This window comes from Leopardus geoffroyi, chromosome A2, assembly GCF_018350155.1.
Source record: "Leopardus geoffroyi isolate Oge1 chromosome A2, O.geoffroyi_Oge1_pat1.0, whole genome shotgun sequence".
Classification (NCBI taxonomy): domain Eukaryota; kingdom Metazoa; phylum Chordata; class Mammalia; order Carnivora; family Felidae; genus Leopardus; species Leopardus geoffroyi.
The window spans coordinates 42,603,064-42,628,351 of NC_059331.1; the positions used below are offsets into that span (position 1 = coordinate 42,603,064).

The 25,288-nt window shown below is 37.9% G+C and overlaps 1 protein-coding gene across 10 annotated transcripts in view; it reads left to right on the forward strand.

Annotated features, from left to right (window-relative positions):
- Positions 1–25,288, forward strand: part of CHL1 (cell adhesion molecule L1 like) — a 202,127-nt gene that overhangs the window by 32,776 nt on the left and 144,063 nt on the right. For 9 of the 10 annotated variants that reach the window (XM_045493574.1, XM_045493578.1, XM_045493577.1 and 6 more), the window contains one exon: positions 17,393–17,472. The exons of the other annotated variant lie outside the window; for it this stretch is intronic. The gene's annotated coding sequence lies outside the window, so the exon portion shown is untranslated. The remainder of the gene's footprint in view (positions 1–17,392; positions 17,473–25,288) is intronic. 10 annotated transcript variants of the gene reach the window in all.

Consider the following 25,288-nt stretch of genomic DNA (forward strand, 5'->3'; position numbering starts at 1 on the left):
ATAGAAATCAAATGCAGTCAGAAATAGAGCGAATTCTGGAGACAGTAGCATGTGTGGACACTGACTGCAGTTTTAGTGCTGACGAGTCACAGCAGAAATGTCGGCTATTTTTTAGCACTTAGGGACCTTCCAGCCTGGTAGGCAAATTGTTCTCCTTTGCACCATCTACATTGTTTTCTCCTCTGGGATTGTCCCTGTCTTGTCTTACTTCACTTTTTCCCATCTGTCTACTCCTGGAGATACCTGCACTCATTACTTCGGGCCTCCCATTAGTGATTTCATTACAGTATCTGCATTCTGCTGTTTGCTTCCAGCAGTGAACCAAAGCACAAGAAACCAGCCATTGCTCATCAAGGGAGGTTGTGGGCACAGGCTGGGTTTCTTTTAGCCGTCCACACTGGCTCAGGGAAGATGATGGACAGGATTTCTCGTTTCCACTCTTAGAGTTCTTATAGCTAATGCCCTGATGTATCTGTCTATCGGTGAATTGATAGATTGATCCATCCATGCATACATTTATTTTGGCACACAGCTTTGGGATCCAGGCAAATGATGCCTGAATGGACTTACCCTATCACTGCTTGTCAAGGTTAAAGAATCAGAACTCAGGAGAAGAGTTGAGACCAACTTTAATGATGTTATTGGAATGGGTAGTTTTAATAATGATATGTTTTCTTCAAGGGAATTTAGATTCAATTAAGTATGTAATGAAAGCACAGGGGAGTGTTTGAAGAATCATTGAGTCTCTGTCCAGGTGGCATGCTTTTAGATGGAGTTACATGCAGTCTAAGAGTGAAACAAGTCCTTTAAAGGCTTACCCCAATCACCAGAAAGAAAAATATAAACTGTGTTTCTGTTTAAACTAGGCAAAATTGTCTATTTAGGTGTTAAACATTCAGTGGGATACCTACCCATGAATAAGACATTTTTACATATACTCAGTTGTATACATATATGTACATGGGTCACTGAGGCAGTATTTTAAAAATGATCGTGCCTAAGTGGTTACTTTATTTATTTTTGTAGTGGAATTAGGCAGATTATAATTTACATAAACTGAATGCACATGGGACTCCATATCTTCACGGAGTATATTATATGGTAATACAATTTTAGAGTGGCTGATTAGGCCTTGTGAGGCCCAGTGACATAGGATAGCAATAGATTGCTATCAAAGCCAAGAGGAAGATAAGGTAGCATTTTTGTCATGTAGAGCTCTAAATCCTCTATTACTTTGAAATCAGCTCAGTAGCATATTTTAAACTCAAGAGGGGCTATCTTTCTGGTTCCTGATGATTGTTTTAATGGTGGATCTGACCATATGTGTATCAGATATGGAAAGTAATGTCCATTAAATAGAGTAAAAATGTTCTTTTAGGGAGAAAAAAAAGTGATTTAAATTTTTAGATTCTCATGGGATCTCATTAAAGTTCTCTTTCTTAAATAGATTGTGCAGCCTAATAGTTATCAGGAATCCTGCAGTGCACATGGCTGATAGGTTAGTTTACACAGGATTAATTGTGTAATTTTGCAAGCAGCCAGCACAGTGAACATTGATTTTTGCATTAGCCCTGTGTGTTGTTTCTAAGGAAATTCTGCTTTCTATTTTTAAGGTGGTGTAACATTTCACTTTTTGTTAATTATAATTTCTACCAACATGTTTCATGCCTGGTATAATTTATTAAAAGTTTTTCCTAATGTTATTTTCTAATTGTTATGTCCTTCAGAAACTTTATTAATTTTGAGCACTGATGTGTAAAAAAAAAAAAAATGACAGAAGAAAATGCCTTTCACAAAGCATTCTCTAACAGGCCAGTTTCCCCATGCTTCCATCGATAAGTTGCCCAAATATTCTTTAGAATACAGAAACAATTCAGTTGCATCTAATTCGTATACTAAGTGAATGATTAACGTAAGAAGTAACCTGAAAATATTACATTTCTCAAAACCAAAGAATGTGAATGTCCAAAGGAGAGCAGGCTGTTCAGAACAGTCCATTTTCTCGAATATGTAGATCTTTAGAGCCTAGTATTTCTTTAAGTATTTGTTGATATGGAAGGAATGAAGAAAGAGGTTTTGTTTTTGGGTTTTTTTTTTTTTTTTGCTTGAATTTTCCAGATAATTAGTTCAGCTCTTAGTTACTAGAGTTTGTCCACTTTTTGTGAGTATAAAACTTCTGTTGGGATTTCAGTGGGATTGTTGTAACTGGGTTGAGAATATATTTTGTTGTCTTCTGTGTGGTTTTGAGAAAACAGAAAATAATGTTGATTGTGTGCAATTTAGGCCTTAATCTTTACACTTTTCTGGTCTTGGACTTGCAAATCAAGTACCTGCCTGTGCCCATTTCCTCCCCCAATTCCAGACTCCATTAGATAAAAATTTCCTCCCTTCATATCATTGTGATTCCTCCAGCAAAAGAGTTGAACACCTCTTAGCTTTTGCTGCCTTTGTTTTGTTTTGCTTTGCTTTGGGTGGAACCTCCCTCTCCCTTCTCCCCCACTGTGAGTTTCTGCTGCATTATAAAGACCCAATAAGGAACTGTACAAAGTGAGTACGTAAAATGTGTGCTGAGTGACCAACTGGACCCTCTTGGAAGAACCCTCTTAAACACTTTGTTACCAGAACTTCAAAAGGGGCTTGCTTCTGAAGAATCAAAGGATCTCTTGTATAATAAATTTGAAGCATTCAGTATAAAATGAACAGAATAAAATATCTTTTAAGCTCCTGTATGATGCCCGGATTATGTGAAGAGACTAAGGAAGTGGTGGTTCTCTCACGCTTTTGTGTCACATTAAACAGAAATAGATGAAAGCAAAAGCTTAAAACTGACAAAATCCCAAGCAGGGAAGCACTGGTTCCCAGCTTGTTCATTGATTCATAGCAAACAACCAACTGACAATTTGAGGAAAAAAAGAAAAAAAAAAAAGATTTTCTTTCATAGGAAAGGACTCAGTTTGTTTTGTGTCATTTTATTTTATTTTTTTTTAATTTTTTTTTTTCAACGTTTATTTATTTTTGGGACAGAGAGAGACAGAGCATGAACGGGGGAGGGGCAGAGAGAGAGGGAGACACAGAATCGGAAACAGGCTCCAGGCTCTGAGCCATCAGCCCAGAGCCCGACGCGGGGCTCGAACTCACGGACCGCGAGATCGTGACCTGGCTGAAGTCGGACGCTTAACCGACTGCGCCACCCAGGCGCCCCTGTTTTGTGTCATTTTAAACCACAACTTCACAAATTACACACCACTGTCTTTCTGACATAGAAAGTGGGTCGTGACATTGTTGAGAAAGGACTGGAATTGGAATCACAATACTGGCTTCTACCCTTAACCTTTGTCACTTGCTGTGTGTGACACTGAAGAAGTAACTTAACCCTCTGCATTTTATTTTTTCCTAATTTTTAAATAAATCTAACAAATTAACACAAACTTGTTTCAAGGATTACATGAAAAAAAATCTTTGGTAGAGTGTTATAAAATATAAGGTGTTATACTCTTATAGGTAGTTTGCAATACAATTTGATTAAGCAATTACAACATATTTTAGTTCTCTGTTTGGAGGCTGAATATTTGCTTTTTACATTGCACTTGGTCTTGGGTAGTTTGAATAACCCAAATGAGAGTTAAATTTTGAAACCATTGTAATTGTCTTCAGTACATCGTATGCATGAAAATGGGTGTATGCCTCTGGAGGAAGAGCCATTAGCTTTCTCCAGATTCTCCAATGTGTTTGTGATTCTAATGGGGTTAAGAACCACTTAACTAGATGAGTCCTCACCAATTTCCATTTCACATTATTTGGTAGTACAGCTACTGTAGTATTGGATACTTGAAGAGTGAATTTAGCATATTGGTTTATATTTACCAAGGGTTTTTGTCTAACAGAAATTCTACTGAGGGAGAAAATCAATGCAGATTGGCGATCTGCATAACTTTTCCCACTGTTAATTTTTTAAATGATTATTTCCCATAATTAAGGCAGATTTTTCTTTATTTCTTTGCACACCACCACACCACCGTCACCACCATCATCTAGTCCTCTTTTGTTTTAAATACGTAGCTAATTGCAGATCAATTACAATCTTATGGAAAACTGAAACAGACGTAGCCTGTAGGTGAACTTTGAAATTTTGTGCAATAGGACTGCATTAAATACAGTATTTTTCTACATGTTGTTTTTTAATAACTAAAAAATTATGTTAATTGACATTTTCAACTGACAGTGTATCTTTAGATTTTATTTCTTATTCTCCATCACCACAAATGTATCTCACCATAAATGTGTCAGTGTTATCCTCAACTGTACTTTCAACCTCCTGAGCCCAATGCACATTTTGTTTAAATAAATATTTTTCACAGCATCACTAATGATATTCAACTCTTCGTGTCTAAAATTTGTGGATATCCCTTATATTTCTGGTAGATTTGCTGATCAGTTTTTGGCAGGAATGAAAGACATGGCAACCCCTACTGGTTGACCAGAAAGTTATGCTTAGAATTCACATATTCATCTCTCTAACTGGGGAGTACTTTGGTATCTCCCATGTACTGAGCTCATCGTGAGGAAGCACTGGGGAATCGTGGGCTTGACCCACATATTGGCAGCTTGTTACAAATTATTAATTCGGTCTTTTGAGTAACACCATTATGTTTGTGTATCATTCTGCTTGCACACAGTTTCCTGGAGTCTTCATACATAGTTATTTTGATTTGGTCTACATAAAGATATTATGACAGTTGTCATTGAATTGCACAGTCTATTCTGCGTTAAAATTAATAGGAATTATCATTTTATTATAATAAATAGTATATTTAACTTATTAACATTAACATTTAGAGTCTATCAATAACTAATTAACATTTAGAGTCTATCAATGACTAACATTTAGAGTCTATCAATAAATAACTAGTCTGCCTCAATTTTTAGACATCTTTTGACATCTCTTTTTTGCAGTTTTAGATTTTTTTTAATTATTGAGTAATTTATTCATGCTCTGCTGATTAGCTCTTTATTTTCAGTTTTACAAGGTAGGTTTTGCACTTAGATATTTTTTACACAACAAACTTTCCATTTGCAAGTTAGTGTATATAAAATAATTATGTTAGACATTATCTATTTTTAAGTGAAACATTTATTTTTTTCAACCTTTTTGAGGTATAATTGACACATAAAAATTGTGTATATTTAAAGTGTGCAACATGATTTTATATACATATGCATTGCCAAATGATTACCACAATCAAGCTAATTAACATATCTACCACCTCACGTAGTTACCTTTGGGGTGTGTGTGTGCATGTGTGCGTGTGTGTGTGTGTGTGTGTGTGTGTGTGTGTGTATGGTAGGAATACTTAGGATCTATTCTCTTAGAAAATTTCAAGTGCACAATACAGTGTTATTAACCCAGTAATCACCAGATAACAGCCAGGTAATCACCCTGCTCTACATTAGTTCCCCAGAACTTAATCATCTTATAACTGAAAATTTGTACCCTTTGACCAGCATCTTCCTATCAGCACCCCTACCCAAGCCCTGGCAGCTACCACTCTACTCTTTGCTTCTGTGACTTTTATAGAGTCCACAAATAAATGAAATCATATATAGTATTTGTTCTCCAGTGTCTGACTTATTTCAGTAGCGATATGTCCTCCAAGTTCATCCATGTTGTTGAAAATGGCAGGACTTCCTTCTTTTTTATGGCTGAGTTATTTTTCATTGTGTGTGTGTGTGTGTGTGTGTGTGTGTGTGTGTGTATTCAATGTTTGTTTATCCATTTGTCCATTGGCAGACACATAGGTTGTTTCCATAGCTTGGTTATTATGAATAACGCTTCAGTTAACATAGGAATGCACATACTGCTTTGACATACTGATTTCATTGACATTATCTCTGTTATGTGGTTTACCATTTACAAACGCTTACTGCCACTCTCTGAGGGTGGTGAGGCAGATTTTGTTAGCCCCAGTTAAAGAAAGGAAGATGTAGGCACACCTGAGTGGCTCAGTAGGTTAAGCACGCTGGGCATGGAGCCTGCTTAAGATGCATGTGCTCGCTCTCTTTCTCTCTCTCTCTCCCCCTCCCCCCACCCTCTGCCCCTTCTCTGTGGGATGAGCACTCTCTCTGCCTAAAAAAAAAAAAAAAAAAAAAAGGATGATACAGAAGTTTATGGTAGTTGTGACCTACTCAGGGGTATAGCTAGTAAGTACCAGGGTTGGTGTTTGTGTTACCATCATTTAACTTTACATCTTAGACTGGAATTATCTAAGCTATTTTGCTCCCTTCTCCACTCAAGGACCTTCTGTGAAAGGAACCAAGGAGCACTTAAAATTTTTCCTCTAAGGTAGGGGCTGAACTCATTATCTTAGACTGAATCAATTCAGGCTTTTCTTTTATCCCCATTCTCTTTAGTTCCTATTGAATCAAGACTTCCAGCATTCTTGAAACCTTGGCTTTATCTGAGAATATCAACATATAAACTGGAGTTAGCATCCTGATACATAAATCTGAATTTGTCATTTCCTACTAAAATCCCACAATGCTCTTCTGTTTTAAGATGAAGTTTAATTATCTAAGCATGACATTCAGAGCTGTTCACACTGTCCCTGCAATTCAGTTTTCCAGCCTAATGTCTATTTTTTCTATTCTCTGCCCTCATCTTTCGCCTCTAAACTTGAGAATGCCTTGCTTTCTTGCGCTTCTTGGTTTCTTCTCCTGTTCTCCCCTAGTGCCCCCTCTGGCATTAGAATGCCATTACTTCCTTTTCAGTTTCATAAACTGGCCCATTTACATACCTTGCCAAATAACTATGGGGGGGGGGAGGGGGAAGTGTTTTATTTCTTACCATGTTTATTTTGATGCAAAAGGTAACTTACGATCATTAAAAAGTGTCTATTAAATTAGATCATCTTTAGTCTCTCTTTGCCCCTTTATTCCAGTGTTGTTTCCCACAAAGCTGTAGATATATACGATTATTTTTGGCAAAATTGAGCTCATACTCCATATAAAATTTTGTGGTATTTTATTTCATCTAATATTATATGAAAGTTCAGCATTCAGTATTCTTTGAAAACACAGTTTTTCAACCTACAAAATTGTCTAATACATAGTCATATTCTAGGAACTTAATTATTTCTCTACTACTGAGCATTTAGGTTGTTACCAAAATTTAGTTTTATAAGTTACACTGACTAAATATGATTTTACATTAACGTTTGAACATATCTCAATATGTTTAAACTCAAGCAGGTTTTCTATTTGTGTGCAGACTGGTTTAAACAGAATAACATAAAATGGTATGTTAGATCATTCAGTAAGGTAAAACGTTTATAACGTTTTGTACAGATATGCAGTATATGATTTTTACGTGTTTGTATATATATCCATACATGTGTGTATATGTGTAGTTATAGCACTAGTTGAATATTGATATATTAACTGGGGGAGGAAATGCACTTAGTAATTTTTAACTTTGACAGATGATTTTTGTTTTATTAAATATATATGCATATATGTAATAAATATATATTTATTTTTTATAAATACATGCACAGGTGTGTATGTGTGTGTATACATAGCTATTTATATTTTACCAGATCTCTACAGTAGACACTTATTACTCTTATGATAAATCAAAAAAAAAAAAAAAGAAACCCTAACCCACACAGTAATCCATCTTAACCAATTGCCATCTCCTTCAAAGTCTTTCTAACATGAATTCATAAGTAAAAAATGAGTTTCTCATTGGTGGAATACTAAAACCACTTGTAAATTATTTGTCTCCTAGGGTTCACTGTGGTGTGCGATCGTAAGTAGCTATCAAGACTAAAATACAGACAGTACTGAAAAATACTGGGAAGGTGGACAGAGGACTGAAACTTAGTCTTCTTCTGTGGGAGAGTTACTGAGTATAGCGCTAGGCATGCTTTGGGGAAGATGAGGGGGAAGCAGAGATTCTGAGGCTCATAAGCCAGTGGTGCAAGAACTGTAGAGACTGCTCAGGGCTTGAAAGCTGTTTGAGCAAATACTCTGACTAAAGCAGCAGGTGGAGTGGCTCAAGCAGGAAATTGGGAATAATATCCTGGGATTGGATTTGTTTAGACAATTCCTGTTTCTAGGACATAGGGCTCTCCATTCATGGGTGTGCCTTGACCATCGTGCCAAATGCAGAATAGTCAAGTCATAAATACTTGAATGAATGAATAAAGATGACCTTGTACATGCTTTCAGATAGAAAGTATCACCAGTATTACTGGGCTCCTGAGTGGCTCAGTCGATTGAGTGTCCGACTTCAGCTCAGGTCATGATCTCGCGGTTAGTGAGTTCAAGGCCCGCGTTGGGCTGTCTGCTGACAGCTCAGAGCCTGGAGCCTGCTTCGGATTCTGTGCCCCCCTCTCCCTCCGCCCTACCCCTGCTTGTGCTCTGTCTCTCTCTGTCTTTCAAGAATGAATAAACATAAAAAAATTAAAAAGAAAGTATTAGCTATATTACCTGGTTTTCATACCTAAATGTGCCTGCAAGATATATGTACTTGAGTTTGACTTTTAATGACTTAGAATTCCATTCTTTAATCATGATTGAAAATACATGTCTGACTACGCTTGCAGCCTAAAGAGCAAGAGTCCGGTTTAAAAGTGTTCTGATGCTATTACAATGCCTTTGGCAGTATTTAAGACTATCACAATTATAAAGCTGTATCCTGGGGAAATGGTTTTGCAATCCTAGACAATATGTAACTTCTTTGTGCTTCAGTTGTTCTACCTTTAAAATGAGGAACTTAAAGACAGAACGTTTTTGTCTACCTCACAGAGTTGTAAGGGTAAATTGAATTCATAAAATAAAAGGGGCACCTGGGTGTTTCAGTCGGTTAAGCATTTGACTTCGCCTCAGGTCATGATCTCATGGTTCCTGGGTTCTACCCCCGCCTCAGGCTCTGTGTTGACAGCTTGGAGCCTGTAGCCTGCTTCGGATTCTGTGTCTCCCTATCTCTCTTCCCCTCCCCTGCTCATACTCTGTCTCTCAAAAATAAACACACATTAAAAAACAGCATAAAACAGAAGAGTGCCTGGCATACAGCAAACCCCATGTAAATGTATCCTATTGTCATTACTGAATGAGCCAGACCTTGGTATTAACTTGTCCACAGCCAACTGATTTGATCAGGATTTAGTCAGAGGACCTTTGCTTTTCTGGTATCTCAGATTATCATCACATCCTTTTTGGATCGTACACAAAAGCAGAGTACTCCTCAGTTGATTGTGTTCAGAATTGCAGATTTGTTATGGACCTTTGTACTTCCTGGGGAGACAATCTACAATTGCATTGGAAAGTAATATAAAATCAGAGCTAGATGCTCATTGAGATCTAAAAGATTATCTATTCAGTTTATTCTTAACATAAAGCTTTGGCATTTTGCTTATTACTTTCAAAACCATTTCAAACATGATTTCATTTGATACTAATACTACTCTGAACATAATTAAGAAAACAAAGAATGCCCCTGCCCATCAGACACCAAGGTGACAAACGGGATGAGCAGGTCCGTAAGAGGGCCTCTGGCCTCTGGCAGGTGGGACTTTTAAGTTGTATGATTTGGAAAACAAGAGCTTCCCCCTTTGTGTTACAGGGTTCTAGTCCACGCTTTGTGATTTGACCAGGTAATGTGGTGGAAACTTAGCCTCCAGTGTTGTTCTGCTACCTCAGTATTCATGGTTCGAAGACCCCAGATGGTGCCATGTGGGGCCAGTGCCCTATACATGTCCCTCAGGTCCTTCTCTATCACCCTGAGGCTATTCTGCTACAACTACAATTGTCACCTCTCAAATAGCATTGGAGTAAGTCATATCCACATTTGATTGCAAAAAAATGAGTTGATAATTTTCCCCAGGTGATAAAGCTAGGAAGTAGCAGAGCTCATTCATTCATGCAGATATTTATTGATCACCTACTCTGTGCTACGTTCTGGGATAGACTCAAAACTCCTGAGTTCCTGAGTGTAATTGATACCATTGGTCAGATCCAGGTCCTTCAGGGTCAGCCATCCATAAAGAAGGAAAAATTCTTGCTTTTTTAAAAATGTTTTTTAATGTTTATTTATTTTTGTCAGAGGAAGAGAGAGACAGAGAGAGACAGAGACAGAGAGCATGAGTTGGGGAGGGGCAGAGAGAGGGAGACACAGAATCTGGAATAAGCTCCAGGCTCCAAGCTGTCAGTCCAGAGCCTGGCGCAGGGCTTGAACTCACAGACAGCGAGATCATGACCTGAGCCGAAGTTGGACCCTTAACCGCCTGAGCCACCCAGGTGCCCTGAGAAGGGAAAGATTCTTGAGAGGTGTATTTGTTCTTCACAATGTTCTCAAATGGTAGTTGCAAATACTCTGAAAGTAGAGTATAAACCCTACTTTTTGTTAAACTATGAGTACACTTGCCAAAAAATAGGTATCAACTTTCTGGAAGCTAGGTATTTCTTTAACATTTATAACCTATCGTAGTAAGAAAGTTCTATCATATATGATTTGTTCTCAATTTATTTCCAAGGGATCTCTCCTCTTTCAAGATTCAGCAGTCCAAGATTATAGAAGATATAATTATATTCACTTCTCCTGTATCCTTCAAGATTTTTATTCATTTTGGTCTGTCCTGTATATTCATCTTTCAACATTAAAGATTTCTAATCATTTAATCTTCCCTTGTATTAGAGTTCATGACCCCAGCCTCTTGAATATTTTTTTAGTTGCCCTTCCCTTTCTTTCAGCTTCATTATGAGACTAATTTTTCCTGTAATCATAGACTTTTTTTAAATGTTTGTTTATTTTTGAGAGAAACAGAGAGACACAGAACACCGGCAGGGGAGAGGCAGAGAGAGAGAAAGGGAGACAGAGGATCTAAAGCGGGCTCCATGCCTACAGCAGAGAGCCTGATGTGGGACTAAAACTCAACAACCACGAGATCATGACTTAAACCAAAGTCAAACGCTTAACCAACTGAGCCACCCAGGTGCCCCAGTAATCATAAACTTTGAAGGCCAAAAGAAACTGTAAAAAAATTGTTAGCATTCTCATGTTGTAAGTAAGGATACTGAGACCTAAACTGGTTAAGAAAGCAGTGTTTCTGAACCATTAATAAGCAGTGTTAGTGATAGAGTTAGTAATAAAATTCACTGGGTCTTCTGACTTACCCTGGAATATCCTTTGCTAATTTCTCTACATGATGCTCCTTAACATATTTGGATATGTGTCTTTAAAGCAGTAGGAGACAGGGGTGCTTCGGTGGCTCAGTAACTTTTGCTCCAGTCATGATCATGGTTTGTGAGTTCAAGCCCTGCATTGGGCTTTGTGCTGACAGTGTGAAGCCTGCTTGGGATTCTCTCTCTCTCTCTCTCTCTCTCTCTCTCTCTCTCTCTCCCCCCCTCCTCTCCCTCTCCCTCTCCCTCTCCCTCTCACTCTGCCTCTCTCTCTCTCTCTCAAAATAAAGAAATAAACTTAAAAAAAAGTAAATAGAGAAGTAATTCCTATGTAGTCCTTTTCTCAAACTCAAGGTACATTACACGAATGATGCAATAAGGAAGTCCGGCTAGAGTAGATAAAGACATGGGCTCCAAGTTACATCGACATGTTCACATCATGGCTGTGCCACTCATTCTCATTGTGATCTTGTACAGAATGAGATCTTGTGATCTCCAATCTATTTAAGTTCATTGCGTCTTTTATAAAATTAGCGTCGGTAGTACCTAACTTAGAGGTCACTTGTGGATAACAGATAAATTGCTTAGCACACCATGCAGCACAAAGTATGTCTTCAATTAACATTAGAAGAAAATCACATATGACCCTTCTTAGGGGGTCAGTAATTGTTTTTGAGTCAACACATGCTGAAACTAGTAATCTGAAATAGAGACTAGTTTCTTTCAGTGTGTTCATTCAGAGGTATTGATAGGAGCAAATTCAACATTTTCATACTGCTTGTGTCAAGTTTTGCTTATAAATAATATCCAAAAACAAATTTTGCTGTTGATCATAGTTTTCCTGATTCCTATTTTATTGTACATCATTTTATGTTAAGCATATTGAAGAATTTCTGTTGTGTGCTCATTTTTACTATACTACCAGCTTATATTCCAGGGAATATTAGGTGTATCATATATCATTTTCTTTTTAAAAGATACTATATTCATTCTAAAACATTGAATTGAGCATCTTGGTGCACATTTTGAGCACGTGGACTTTACTGATTTGAATCAAGAACTCATTCCTGTCAGGCAGATGCTGGTTGATGACAGAAAGGAAGGTGTTTTCAATCCCAACTTTTTAAGAATATTGACCCAAATATTGACAGAAAGCTGATGTGCTCTCAGTCTACTTTTTAACTTAGTAAAAAACCCCAGTGTTTGAAGATTAATTGAGATTAGGTACTTAAAAGAAAGAAAAAACAAAAAAATAGTCACTCTTGATTCCAAATACATCTATATACTGCCCTCCCCCCCCCCACAAATATATAGAATAGGCATTTTCATTCATTGTACATTTATTAAGCAACCAGTATTTGACAATTTGACAGCCACTGTGCTTGGGTACCAGGGAGGAAAAAGAGTTGTTGTTCTTGTTGTTTTTCTGGCCTTAAGGAGCTCACAAGCTTGCAAAAAACGTTATTAGAGAAATTCTTCTCTGTCTTGTGAGAGTAGGACCTGTAACTGCTCACACTTGCAGCTTCTATAGCAGTTGTCAACGTTCCTATGTCACCATTTGGGGGAACGTGATTTTCTCATGTTGGCTGAGTTTGAAGGGTGTCTCTGTGATCGAGTGCTCCTCCTGGCCTCATTGACTGCCTCTGGGTGGTTATGGGCTTCTGTGCTGCCCCTCCGGTTACTGGATACCTTGTAGGTCCCAGCCCTGAGCTAAGCAGTTTATACACATCAGTCCTTACCCTCACACCTATCCTGCAAGAAAGATACCATTATCCCTTATTGCCTAGGAGACCGTTGGTGTTCCAAAAGGTTATGTCATTAGCCTAAGGTCACACAGTGAATAAGTACACACTCACTTTATTTTCAGCTTCTCTGTCTCTTTTTCCTCCGTGTTACAGTGTCCCTTTTGATAGGCACAGTAGCAGTAGGATGGGGCCACTTCCTCTAATGGTGTGTGACATTCACACCTGTGACTGTCAATTTGAGTAACTGTGAAGTACTACTACTTCTTATACGTGTAGCTTTCATACATTCGTTCATTAATCCATCCAAAATGTATTTATTAACCTTCGTTATGGTGCCAGGCAGTGACGCTAGAATTACAGTAACAGTCAAAATGTGCCCTTATTGAACTCAAGATTCATTGTGTAAAATACAGAGTGAAACCTAGCAGGAGTAGCCATTTGGCCTTGAGTTAATTTTATCTACAATGCATTTGCAGTTTACATATGATGTGTTATAAATTCAATGAGTAAAGAGAATTCACCTTAAACATATGCTAGGAGGCTGGGGAGCCTGGGTGGCTCAGTCGGTTGAGTATCTGACTCTTGATTTTGGCTCAGGTCATGATCCCACTAGGATTGAACCCACGTCGATCTCCACACTTAAGATTCTCTCTTTCTCCTTCTACCCTTCTCCCCTGCTCAAGCTCCTTTTAATCTTATGTATTTATTTTGAGAGAGAGAAAGAACTTGGGAGAGGCAGAGAGAGAGGGAGAGAAATAGAATCCCAAGCAAGCTCCACATTGTCAGTACAGAGCCAGACTTGGGGCTCGAAGTCAAGAACAGTGAGATCATGACCTGAGCCTAAATCAAGAGTCAGATGTTCAACTGACTGAGCCACCCAGGCACCCTTCTAAAGTAATTGTTTTTAAGTTTATTTATTTATGAGAGATAGAGACAGCATGAGTGGGGGAAGGGCAGAGAGAGAGGGAGACATGGAATCCGAAGGAAGCTCCAGGCTCTGAGCTCTCAGCTCAGAGCCTGACACGGGGCTCAAACTCAGAAACCATGAGATCATGACCTGAGGTAAAGTTGGACACTTAACCAACTGAGCCACCCAGGCACCCCAAAAAGAATTTTTTTTTAATGCTAGGAAGGTGCCGTGTAGAAAAGTGACATATTATCTGTGAGTAATTCTTCTGCAGCCAACTTTTACTCCACGACTGGAAGAGATTGCCATTTCTTTTGCTGAGCACCTGATGAAGTTATTGGTTGGCTTTTAGGAGCCACGTTGTATGAAAAGTACTATTTTCTAATACTAAATAATGTCAGAGCAGCAAGATGTTCATATTAGGAAGGCCTGTGGGCCCAAGTTTACCTGATTCACAGCTGCTGCCATAAGTATCCTTTTCACTGAGTGGACCAGCCTCATCCAGCCTTAACGCCTCTTGCTTCTGAGCAAGTTCTGTTTCTCCTCTAGGGTGCTTTCTCTCCCTTTCTGTGTTTTGTTTCCTCACATGAGTACAGTTTAATTTGATGTACCTAAACTACATATGTTTTTTTTCATTCATGCTTCTTTCTTCCCCCAGTAAAAAGGAAACATAAGGGTCAAAGGCCCATTTTGTTTTAATATACTTCAAAATTCTTTAGATTTTTCTGTCACTATTTCTATTAATCCTCCCTTTGCATTTGGTAGGTATATTTATTCAAATATCTTAAGTAGAGGAAGCGTAGGGACATTGGAAAAAGAAACAAACAACTATCCTCTAAGAATAAAAAAAATAAGATATTGGTATCTGTATCAATGATGGTGGAAGGAAGGGTAAAGGCTTGTAGGTTAAATAAAGTCAAAGGATAATATATCTTGTAAATATGATCAAAGTAGAATGAGAAAGACACTTTCTTAGACTGTTGTATTGTTGTGTCTGTGTGTATACCCTTATCCTTAAAAATGTTTGAGCCTATACCTCCAATATATGTATATCCCAATTATACAGATACATAGTGTGCCAAATGTTACTCTAAGAAAACAAGAATTAAAAAAAATGAGATAGGGGCACCTGGGTTGCTCAGTGTGTTAAACATCTGACTCTCAATTTTGGCTCAGATCTCATGGTCTGTGCCCCACTGTTAGTGCAGAGCCTCCTTGGGATTCTCTCTCTCTCTGCCTGACCCTTGTCCACACACTGTCTGTCTCTTTTTCTCTAAATAAATAAATAAACATTAAAAAACAAGAAATAAGATGATTTTAAAATAACATGTATACTTATGTATGTATATATAGATATTGTAATATCAACATAAATGTTTTAATATGTATTTTTATTTCAAATATGTTATATAATATGTATTTTTATTTATGTTATATATATGTATATATATGTGTGTGTGTGTGTGTATATATATATATATATATATAGTTGTTGCATTCTAAAGGATTGTCCGTGTACCCTATTTTAGAGCTCTTGTACCTACAATATGAAATAATGAAAGGAGACCTAATAATAAGAGATAATTCCTTATATACACCAATGCCGCACGCGTACACACACACACACACACACACACACACACGTTGACTGGATTACTTGCAGAGAACTTATATCCATGATTAATGGGAATGCTTTCTCAAGCAGAGTTGTACGAAGCAGATGAGAGCTCAGCAGGCATGTGCTGTCGCTGTGAGCATACAAATAAGTTTGATCAGTAGCTACAGCCTCATGCCTAATGCCTAACAATAGTCTTGAAAATACTAAGCGAGAGTGTGGATAATTCAGCGCAGGCACTGATCCCTGTTGTCATGGGTGTCACTGACAGTGTTAAGAAGGTGAGAGCCATTGGGAAGAGCCACCTATAGTACCTGCGTGATATGGATGGGTTTTGGAGTGATGTCTCAGAGAGACGTAATATTGGAACTACAGCTCTGGCTGTAGAATATACCCAATTTGTGATTTTTTTTATCACTGGGATAAATATAGAGGACATCCTATGTCCCATCATTTAAGTTCAGCCTCAGTAAGTGGGGCAGGACAATCAACAGATCCCATTTGGTATCAATGTGTGCAAACATTTCATTTCTTCTTTTCCCTATTGAATGACTGTCGTGACGCATAGAAGACTCTGGACACGGGAAAATGAGGATGGCTCCCTCTGCTCCTCTACTTAGGTCAAACTTCCAGTAGCCTGATAGAACTTAGTAAACACAGTATACTCTAACGTTACATACCAAGGACCCACTGGTTAGGAGCCATATTAAATGTTGTTTATGCGCTGTTAGTTTTCCATAAACAATTCTGTGTGTTATAATAATGCAGATAATAATGGTGCCAGGAGTAGGCCTAAATGGATCGAAATGAGGTCAGTAAACAAGAGTATACAGGGCACAGTCTGTGCAGTGTGTCACTTGGTCAACTGGACAGCAGTAGGGACTATTTTTACACTTGCCAGGGTGGAAGTTGTTTTTCATTGTATTGGTGTGAAGTTCTCTGTAGAGGCCTTGCAATCTGTTTATAACTTTTTGGCAACAGCTTTTGGAAGAAGGCCAAAGATACTGTCAAATAATGCAAAGAAAGCAAGTGAATTTCTTAGATATTTTAACCATTCTTCTTTTTCGTAGGACCCAAAATACTGTAGTTTTAGAACTATCTTTAGTAATTTCTATCAGAATGAGTTAGAATTACTACATGGAATTTAGCTCTTCTGAATGATGCTCATTAAGCTCTGACAACTGGCATGCAAAACCAGTTCTTTGACTTTTTTGACTGTCCTTATGCTCAACAGAAAATCTTAGCTTTTCAAGGTGTACTCATGGGACATGATAAAAAGGCTTATAAGCAATCTTTTAGGAATTGGGGACCAATTGTCAAATCATCCAGCAATTACCAGTGAAATGATTGTGTATATTGGTTGAGATACTTTTTTTTATTTACGTTGATTTTTAAAAAGATGGGAGCCTTGAAGTTATCACACCTGGGTGAAAGCTGGTCTCTTGAATTAAAACCTTATGTTAACTGTGTAATTCATAGAGTTCCAATCCTGGAGAGCGTTTCCTCAGAGAGCTCTCCTCGCTTTAGTCTCTACTGTTTTATGTTGACATACTGGTCACAGCCTCAGACAAAAGCAAGGGGCTATTGTGAAAAACAGTTCATGGAGGACTGCCAAGTAGAAATTCCTACAAATTGTGGTCTGTTGCAAAATACTTGAATTTGTGAGAGAAGACATGTCAATAATTTTTTCAATGAGAAGTGTAATTACGTGACTGTTTTCTGTGTGTCTGCCCTCTCTGCTTCATTTATTCATAGACAGGAATCTGCAAAATGTCTTTTTATAGCAACAGAGCATTGTTATTGTTTAGGCATTTGGGAATTTTTTTGAGGGGTGGAGAGAAAGAAAAATTAAACCACTATTTTGTAACAGGGAAAAGGTAAACATAAATGTAATGATTTTTAGCTGAAAATGATCTCCATAATTATAACTTTCAAATCTATCTCTAGGTGCCGTAAACTGCAAACAATGACCCTGTCTTAATACTGCAGACATATTGTAGTGGAACTAAGGGGAACTGAGCTTACTGGTAAGAATATTTTACTTAATTAGTTGCTTTATGCATTTTCGAATGCATTTAATTAATGCAATGCATAGTAGAAGAGTATAGCCGGAGGACATGGACCAGGTATGGTACCTGTGAGGGTGGTGGTGGTGGTTGTTTTAAATTTTATTAAAATGCTGGCTTATTTTTGAAAGGGCGAAGCCCTTAACTAAAAGTTATTTTTCCCTTAGCTGACCTCTTGGCATATTTGAAAGTTGCATCCTGGTATTTACCTAAACGTCATCTTTTTATAGAAAATGAATTGCACCTTTGGGATCTGAGATCAGCTGTTTAAGGGGCTTGAAGTTTTAGTGAGAAAACCTGTATTTTCGTCGGTCAAACAGAGCTTACCCCTTCATGGTCTGGAGGGCTTTCAGCTTCAGTAACTGTCCCTTGGATTTGGATCAATGTGAAATCTGACCTGAATCCTCCTTTGGAGTTTTTTCACATTCTTTGTGCAGTACCAGACCGAATTGTAGTTAATTTCAAAAAGTTTGGAAGAGTGAGAAAAATCCCCTTTCAAGGGCCAGGCACACAACGATGTGGTTATGGGAAAGTTAGTTACCTCTTTTAAACCTCTAATTCCTGATTCGTAGAATTTGAGTAATAGCTGTGATTGCCTGTAGGTACATGTTAAATTGGATTATTTTGATAACATTTATTAGCTCTGTGGTTAGCCCATAATACTGTTCAGTAACTGTCAACAATTACTATCATTATGAGTTTTTAAAGGCAAAGTGATTTAAGGGAAAAAAATGGTATTTTTTTCCCATGATGATACAAATGAAAGAATAATATTATTCTTACTTTCTCAAGAGCATATTTCATTACCAATAATATAATATGTGCTCCTGAAGGATTAAGATATTATCTGGGGCATGCGGTCTTTCTATCTGCTGGTTGTAAACTGGGATCTTAGTAACTGTAAAATAATGAAGACAGTGTGGTAACAGATGAAACATCGTGACTTTGAGTCATTGTTAACATACTGCTTGGTAACCAGGAGAGGCTTTCTAAATGAATAAGGAACTACTCCAAGAATAAGTCTAGGAGGGGATTGCGTGTGTGTGCATGTGTGTGTGTGCATGTGCATGTGTGCATGTGCGTGTATGTGTGCGTGTGTGTGTGTGTGTGTGTTCTTTGAATAAATTTGGCCTCTTTGTCTCATTCACTTGAGTGGTTCTGTTCCTCCACTATGTTTAGATCCTTCCTTTGGAGCTTAATCCAAGAGGGTTACACTGCATAGAGTTTCTAGTTCCATCTAATCTCCAGGCCTCCTACAAGATTAAAAAGCATTTGCTATATACACTCATATTCTTAGAGAAAACTCTTCCTGAAGTCTAATGAGTCAAATCCTTTGATGATGGTTGGCAATGAGGTACACTTATTGTGTCAAAACACTGTATGGTCTCATCCTAAGTGAATTTCTAGTTTATAAGAAACTTCGGTAAATCTTTTCTGAAATTAAAGGATGAAATACAATGTCCAAGGTATTACAGTTGGAAAAAGTTGTTATCACACTACTGTGAGAAACCTTAATTGTAGTGGTCTCATGATGATGTGTTAACAACTGTGTCTTTTGACATGGTGGAAATGGATGGCAACTTGCAAAACAACTCTTCACTCCTAGCTTTGCACTCTTCCCTTTATTTCTTTTAAGTTACGTTCATTTTCTTGTGTTTTTCTTGATGACTGATCAAATTATTCAATTTTACAAAACCAGTTCCCTTGCCATCAGTTTACATCGTGGTGCTTTAAAAATTCATCTATGTATCTTCCAGGAAGTGTTTATGGAATTAAAGTCCTTGGACATCCTCCACCCACCCCTCCACATTTAAGCGTTAAATTTCTTTTAAAAAAAATTTTAATGTGTATTTATTTCTGAGGGAGAGAAAGAGAATGGTGGCCTTCAAAGTTTATGATTACTTGGGCACCTGGGTGGCTCAGTTGGTTAAGCGTCTGACTTCGGTTTAAGTCATGATCTCGTGGTTGTTGAGTTTTAGGCAATGGAGGGGCAGAGAGAGAGGGAGACAGAGGATCCAAAGCAGGCTCCTTGCTGACAGCAGAGAGCCCGTTCCAGGGCTTGAATTTATGAACCGTGAGATCATGAGCTGAGCTGAAGCCGGAGACTTAATTAACTGCACCACCCAGGTGCCCCTAAGCATTAAATTTCTTTTGAAAATTTTTCATTTGGAGCACCCTTGCCCAAAAGCCAAAAGAGCCTCTTGAAAAAAAAAATGGAGTGAAATAATCCCCAATAGTCTGGTTAGATTATAATACGTGAATACTAATTTTGCTGTTTTTTAATACCCTAATTTATCTAACCTTTTGTTCACAGCACAAGCTACAATTTAAGTGTTAGAAATTTTATGCTTGAGTATGGGCATAACAGATTAATGCGTTCACTTATACATTTCACTCATTATCTATGTATAACTAATCAAAAGATGATATTATCCATATATCCTAACAGAAGGCTTAAATAGTTGAATGCCAGAGACTATATTTTTGTAGCAGAAGGTCACGAAAAAATATGTGCTTTGTTAAATATGGTGTGTCACCTTGGGTCACCTGCTGAGGCTGGTTGATGGTGCTTATCTCTACGCACTCTTTGCACTCTTCCTTCTACTGATTTATGGGCTTGGGTGGGTTCTATTCTATCAAAGACTAGGCTGCATATTCTAGGATGTAAGAGAGAGTACTGTTTTCATTTAGGTCTTAGCAAAGTGCTATTATGTGAGAGAAGATTGTAGCTGCCTCCCCTTGCTGGCCTGTGACATTTTCATAAAGGTATTATTTTCCAATGACCTCCAGATCCACTGGCAGAGACCACTCCTATGTTTAGTTATGTCAAGGCTTGGCTCCTATATTCTGGAGAGAATAAGATATAACAACCTTTCCTTTTAGAAATGATCTCAGTGCAGTGTGCTGTATACGCTGCATGTGATGGTGCATTTTCTGTGTCCTGACAGAACCTGACAGGGGCTATGGGATGCCCAGATAGCTAGTTAAACATGATTTCTGGGTGTGTTTGTGAGTCTGTTTCCTGAAGACATTAGCATTTGAATTGGTAGACTGACTGAAGAAGATCTACCTCACCAGTTTGAGTGGGCATCATCCAATTCATTGAGGACCATTGAATGAATAGAACAAAAATGCAGAGAAAGTGTGAATTTGTTCTCTGTTTGAGCTGGAATCCCCATCTGCTGCCCGTGGTCATCAGGGCTCTTGGTTCTTGGGCCTTTGGAATCACACTGAATTGCACCGCTGGCTTTGCTCGTTCTCCTGCGTGTAGACAGCAGATCATGAGATTTCTCAGCTTCCATAATATCATGCGAACTAACTCCTATAACAAATCTCTTTATATCTTTCTTTCTGTATATCCTGTTGGTTGTGTCTCTCTGGAGAACCCTATTACCTTGCACAAATGCAAGTTACTTGGCTGATCCTCCCTGTGTCTTGTTCAAACTGTGTTTACGTGCCCTCAACTCAACTGCAATTAATTGTTCACACATTTGTCTTATGAATACATCTTTGAGGACAATGTGCTGTTCAAATATATATTCATTTTGTTAATACTGAGCATAGAACCTAGAACATACCGGATGCTCTATAAAGATGGAGAGAGAAAGAAAGGAAGAATGAAGGGAGGAAAATGTTATCTTGAGAAATGATAACTGAACACCTTCTGTGGTAAATTCCAGGATTGCTTTTCTAGGTTCTGTAATCTAGGCAGTCTTGTTAGGAGTTTCTAGTCTCAGACTTGGTTTCTAATGAATTTTAATGTTCCCTAAACTCTCCTCTCTCTGATATCCCTTGTTAGCTGGTTGAGACCTGGTTTTATCATCGGTATATGGCTAACTCATTTCAGGACCTTTAGGAAGTAAAAGCATGAGGTATTGTTGAGTGTCTTGCAAAATGGAAATTTCTCTCAAGAAAGCCTAAGTGGAAGATAAGTAAAATCAACCTACTCAGAAAAAATTCTCTTCTTGAGAATAACTGTTAATTTTTAGCATCTTTTGAAATGAGATAATCAAAAGTGGTAAGATTCCATTGGCTGCTAAATATTTTGTGTGAATAATTAATGTTTCATATTTCAGAGTGATGATACTGAACAGTATCCTCTTTCTTTTCTAGGTTATAAGCACGTCAAGACTACCTCCATGCCCTTGTCCCAGAATTAATCATTCCTATCCATATTTGATGTTTACACCTTTTAAATATTTATAGGCTGTTATGTTCCTTTATTGTTGTTTACCCACTCTGGGACACTCAGAAGCCTTGCATTCCTTTCTTAGCCAAGCACTCCATTCCCTTCATCATTCTCTTGGCTGTTCTTTGGACCACCTCCAATTTGCATACATAATATCAGTATTGAGGTGCCAAAAATACGTTTGTTTCAACTGGAGTCTTATTGGATTTGTTTTCACTCAAATCATGTACACAAATAAATGTGATCTCCAAGGCACGAAAACTCAGTGAGGGCTCCAAAGGGAAGCTAGGATATATTGATATGCTGTTAAAGTGCTATGGGGAGATTTTAAGTCACGAGGGAAATGGCATCTCAAAATCATTTAAATGATTGTAGAATGAGTATTGTGTGAAAAATTCTATTTTTAAGCCCAGATCTGTGATTGCTTTGCAGATTTTTGTTGTAACTGCCAGTCTGTTGATTTTTAAGATTTTAATAGGGTTGGGTTCAGTCTTACAGCCATTTTCTAATTTCTTTAATTTACTTTTTCTATTTTAGCATTTTCAGAAGGCAGAGTCCTTTGTCAGTAGGAAAACAGTTCCTATGTCATTGCAGAGGGAAGGCTGATGTAAAATGACCATTAAAATATTCAAGACAAAGAGACGCCGAAACCCAAGAAAACTTATGTGATCTTTTTAACAAATGGACACCTTGGACCTTACATTGTTATTTGAAAGGATTTTTCAAGTAGCAACATGACATAGTGCACAAATAAGATGTCCATGAAATTACGTAGCACAGCCAAACAAATGACCTACAGTGAAATCCGCTGAGAAGCGAAAATTGTGTTTTCTCCACAAAATGCTGTTTTTGCCCCAAGGCAATTCATGTTGGGGAAAAATATCCTCTATAACATTGACACAAATCTTAGGCATCTCCCCTAAAGAGGATTTTTTATTGAACTGCACACGTGTGCAAATATTTGAGGCCCCAGAGAAGAAACAAACCAATGAAATACATCACTGCCATCGCCAACTGAACTGGGGAGGGCAGAGGGGCAGACACGTTTCAGAGACTAGTGATGAAGAAGGGAATTAAGAAGTAAATCAAAGCCTCTGATCAAAGGCTAATTTAGCCTGTCAAATGATCTTACAGTGGAAGGAAGCCTCATGCACAAAGATCAGATATTAGTGCCTTTACATATACCACAACACTCTTTGCAAAAAAGCAAGAGATAGCAAGAGAAGGAAAGGAAATGAAGAAATACATCAAAGCCTACTATGCAAAATAATCTCCCTTTCTTGAGTATAGCTTGCATGATTTGAAAAATGAAAATGACTCTTGCAGGGTTGTTTTTTTAAATAGTATATTTATGTTCTACTTTTGAAGTGGTGAGTGGATGGCACTGTTGGCTAAAATAACTTATCTGCAAAATGACACCAGGCAGTACTTTTTTGCTGTAGTTTTTTTTTTTTTTTTTTTGGTAGCCCTTTCGTGTCTGTATTAACATTCTCTTCACAACTGCAAACAGCAGGTAAATAATTTTATATTTTAGAAACTATTGTCTGTTGAATTTAATTTGGGTCACAGACTTTAGTCCATGTTAACATGCGAGTTGTTAACATCTCTTTAAGCAGTTAATGGATTCTTCCATGATTTTTGATGTCTCAGTACATATTGTGAATGTAGCTAGTTCCTTAACTGTGTACAATATCCCTATACATTTTATTCTCTTGGATCTGTACTTTATGGTATTTTGTACCATTATAAACTCGTGCCATCTGTAAACTGACAGTGAAAGTGAAATAAATCTTATCAGTAATTTCCCAGTTGTCGGGGTGTGTGGGTGGCTCAGTCAGCTAAACGTCCAAGTCTTGGTTTCAGCTCAGGCTGTGATCTCACAGTTGGTGAGACGGAACTCCGTGTGTGGAGCCTTGCATCAGGCTTCATGATGAAGAGTGCAGAGGCAGCTTGGGACTGTATCTCTTCCTCTCTTTCTGCCCCTCCCCCACTCGCTCTCTCTCTCTATCTCTCTCTCTGTCAAGAATAAATAAGCTAATTTAAAAAATGACTTCCCAGTTGTCTAATATAGGATGCTTCATGCATTTGTAGGAATTAAACATTCATTCATTCAATGATTACTTTTTTTTAAGTTATTCATTTGAGAAAGGGAGAGAACCAGGGAGGGGCACAGAGAGAGAGACAGAGAGAGAGAGAGAAGGGAACAGAGGATCCAAAGTGGGCTCTGTGCTGACAGCAGAGAGCCAGATGTGGAGCTCAAATTTACAAACCAGGAGATCATGACCTGAGCCCAAGTCGGAAGCTCACCTGACTGAGCCCCCCAGGCGCCCCAACAATTACTTTTGTTTAACTGTTGAGAGCCACTGAGCTGAGGATACAGCAGCAAAGTAAAATACAGTTTTACCCTCATGACGCTTACAGTTCATTTGGGTGGACCATATTAATCACATTATCATGCAAACACATGTAAAATTGCTGCTCTGATAAATGCTAGAGAGTCAAAGGTAGATTTGATCTATGATCCGAGAAGGCTTCTCTGAAAGAATTGGTACCTGATCAGAGATGGGAAGTAAACTGGACAAGACGGAAAGTAAGGAGGATCCATTTCATGAGAGAAGTTTATTAACATGCTTTCACTTATGTTAGGGTGGGGGAGGGCAGTGGTGGTGGCGAATCAGTCCAGCGACAGGGTCGAGAGCAGTGCTTAAATGTTACTGCTGAAAAGAATGGATTTTAATGCCAAAAGAATCTGAGCTCCAGGCCTTATTTGGAAACTTCTCAGTTGAGTATTTTGGACAAATTAGTCAACCTCTCTGAACCTCAGCTGCTGATCATAATCCTTATCTCAAAATTATTTTAATAAATGTTAGCTACCATCACCATCATCATCATCATCACCATCATTACCACTATTATCATCAACCCTCATCACCATCATCATTAACATCCTTACCCAGGGACTAGCCCAGATTTGCACTATGATTTTAGGAATATCATTTTGTTACTTTGAGTTTTAACTTCACACTTCCATTAAATGGGGGGTGTTAGATTAAATGGTTTCAAGATTGCTTCCTGGTCTAACTACCAATGATTTCCCATACTAATCTAAAGCTGGAAATTTCAGTCCAGTTATGGGAAGCCTATACCCTGGCTGGTTAGGGAAAGTAGATTTTGAAGAGAAACACAATTCTACCTTTTAGCAACTTTACTTACATTTCTGTAATACACATTTTAGAAGTTTCTGTTATCTTAGATTAAACGTTATAGCGCACGTTTCTTCTGCTAAAAGGCCTTTAAAGTGTTTCGGTGGGACATTTAATTTCCCATTATGGCTGGTTTCTCAAATCATTCCCTTTGTAATTGTCACATTTTTACAGTCCTATTTAAAATGAATTTAGTTTTCCAACTAAAAATATCAAGCTGAGTTGGAAATTGAAATCCAAGGACTGTAATATCAAATGATAAAAAATGAGGCTTCAAGCCAAAGTTTTCAGCCACCACACCTAGAAGACCACTAGAAAATATTTTCTTCCTTTTTTTTTTTATTAAATACATAGGAATACTTTTAAGATTATTTTGGTCAAAATA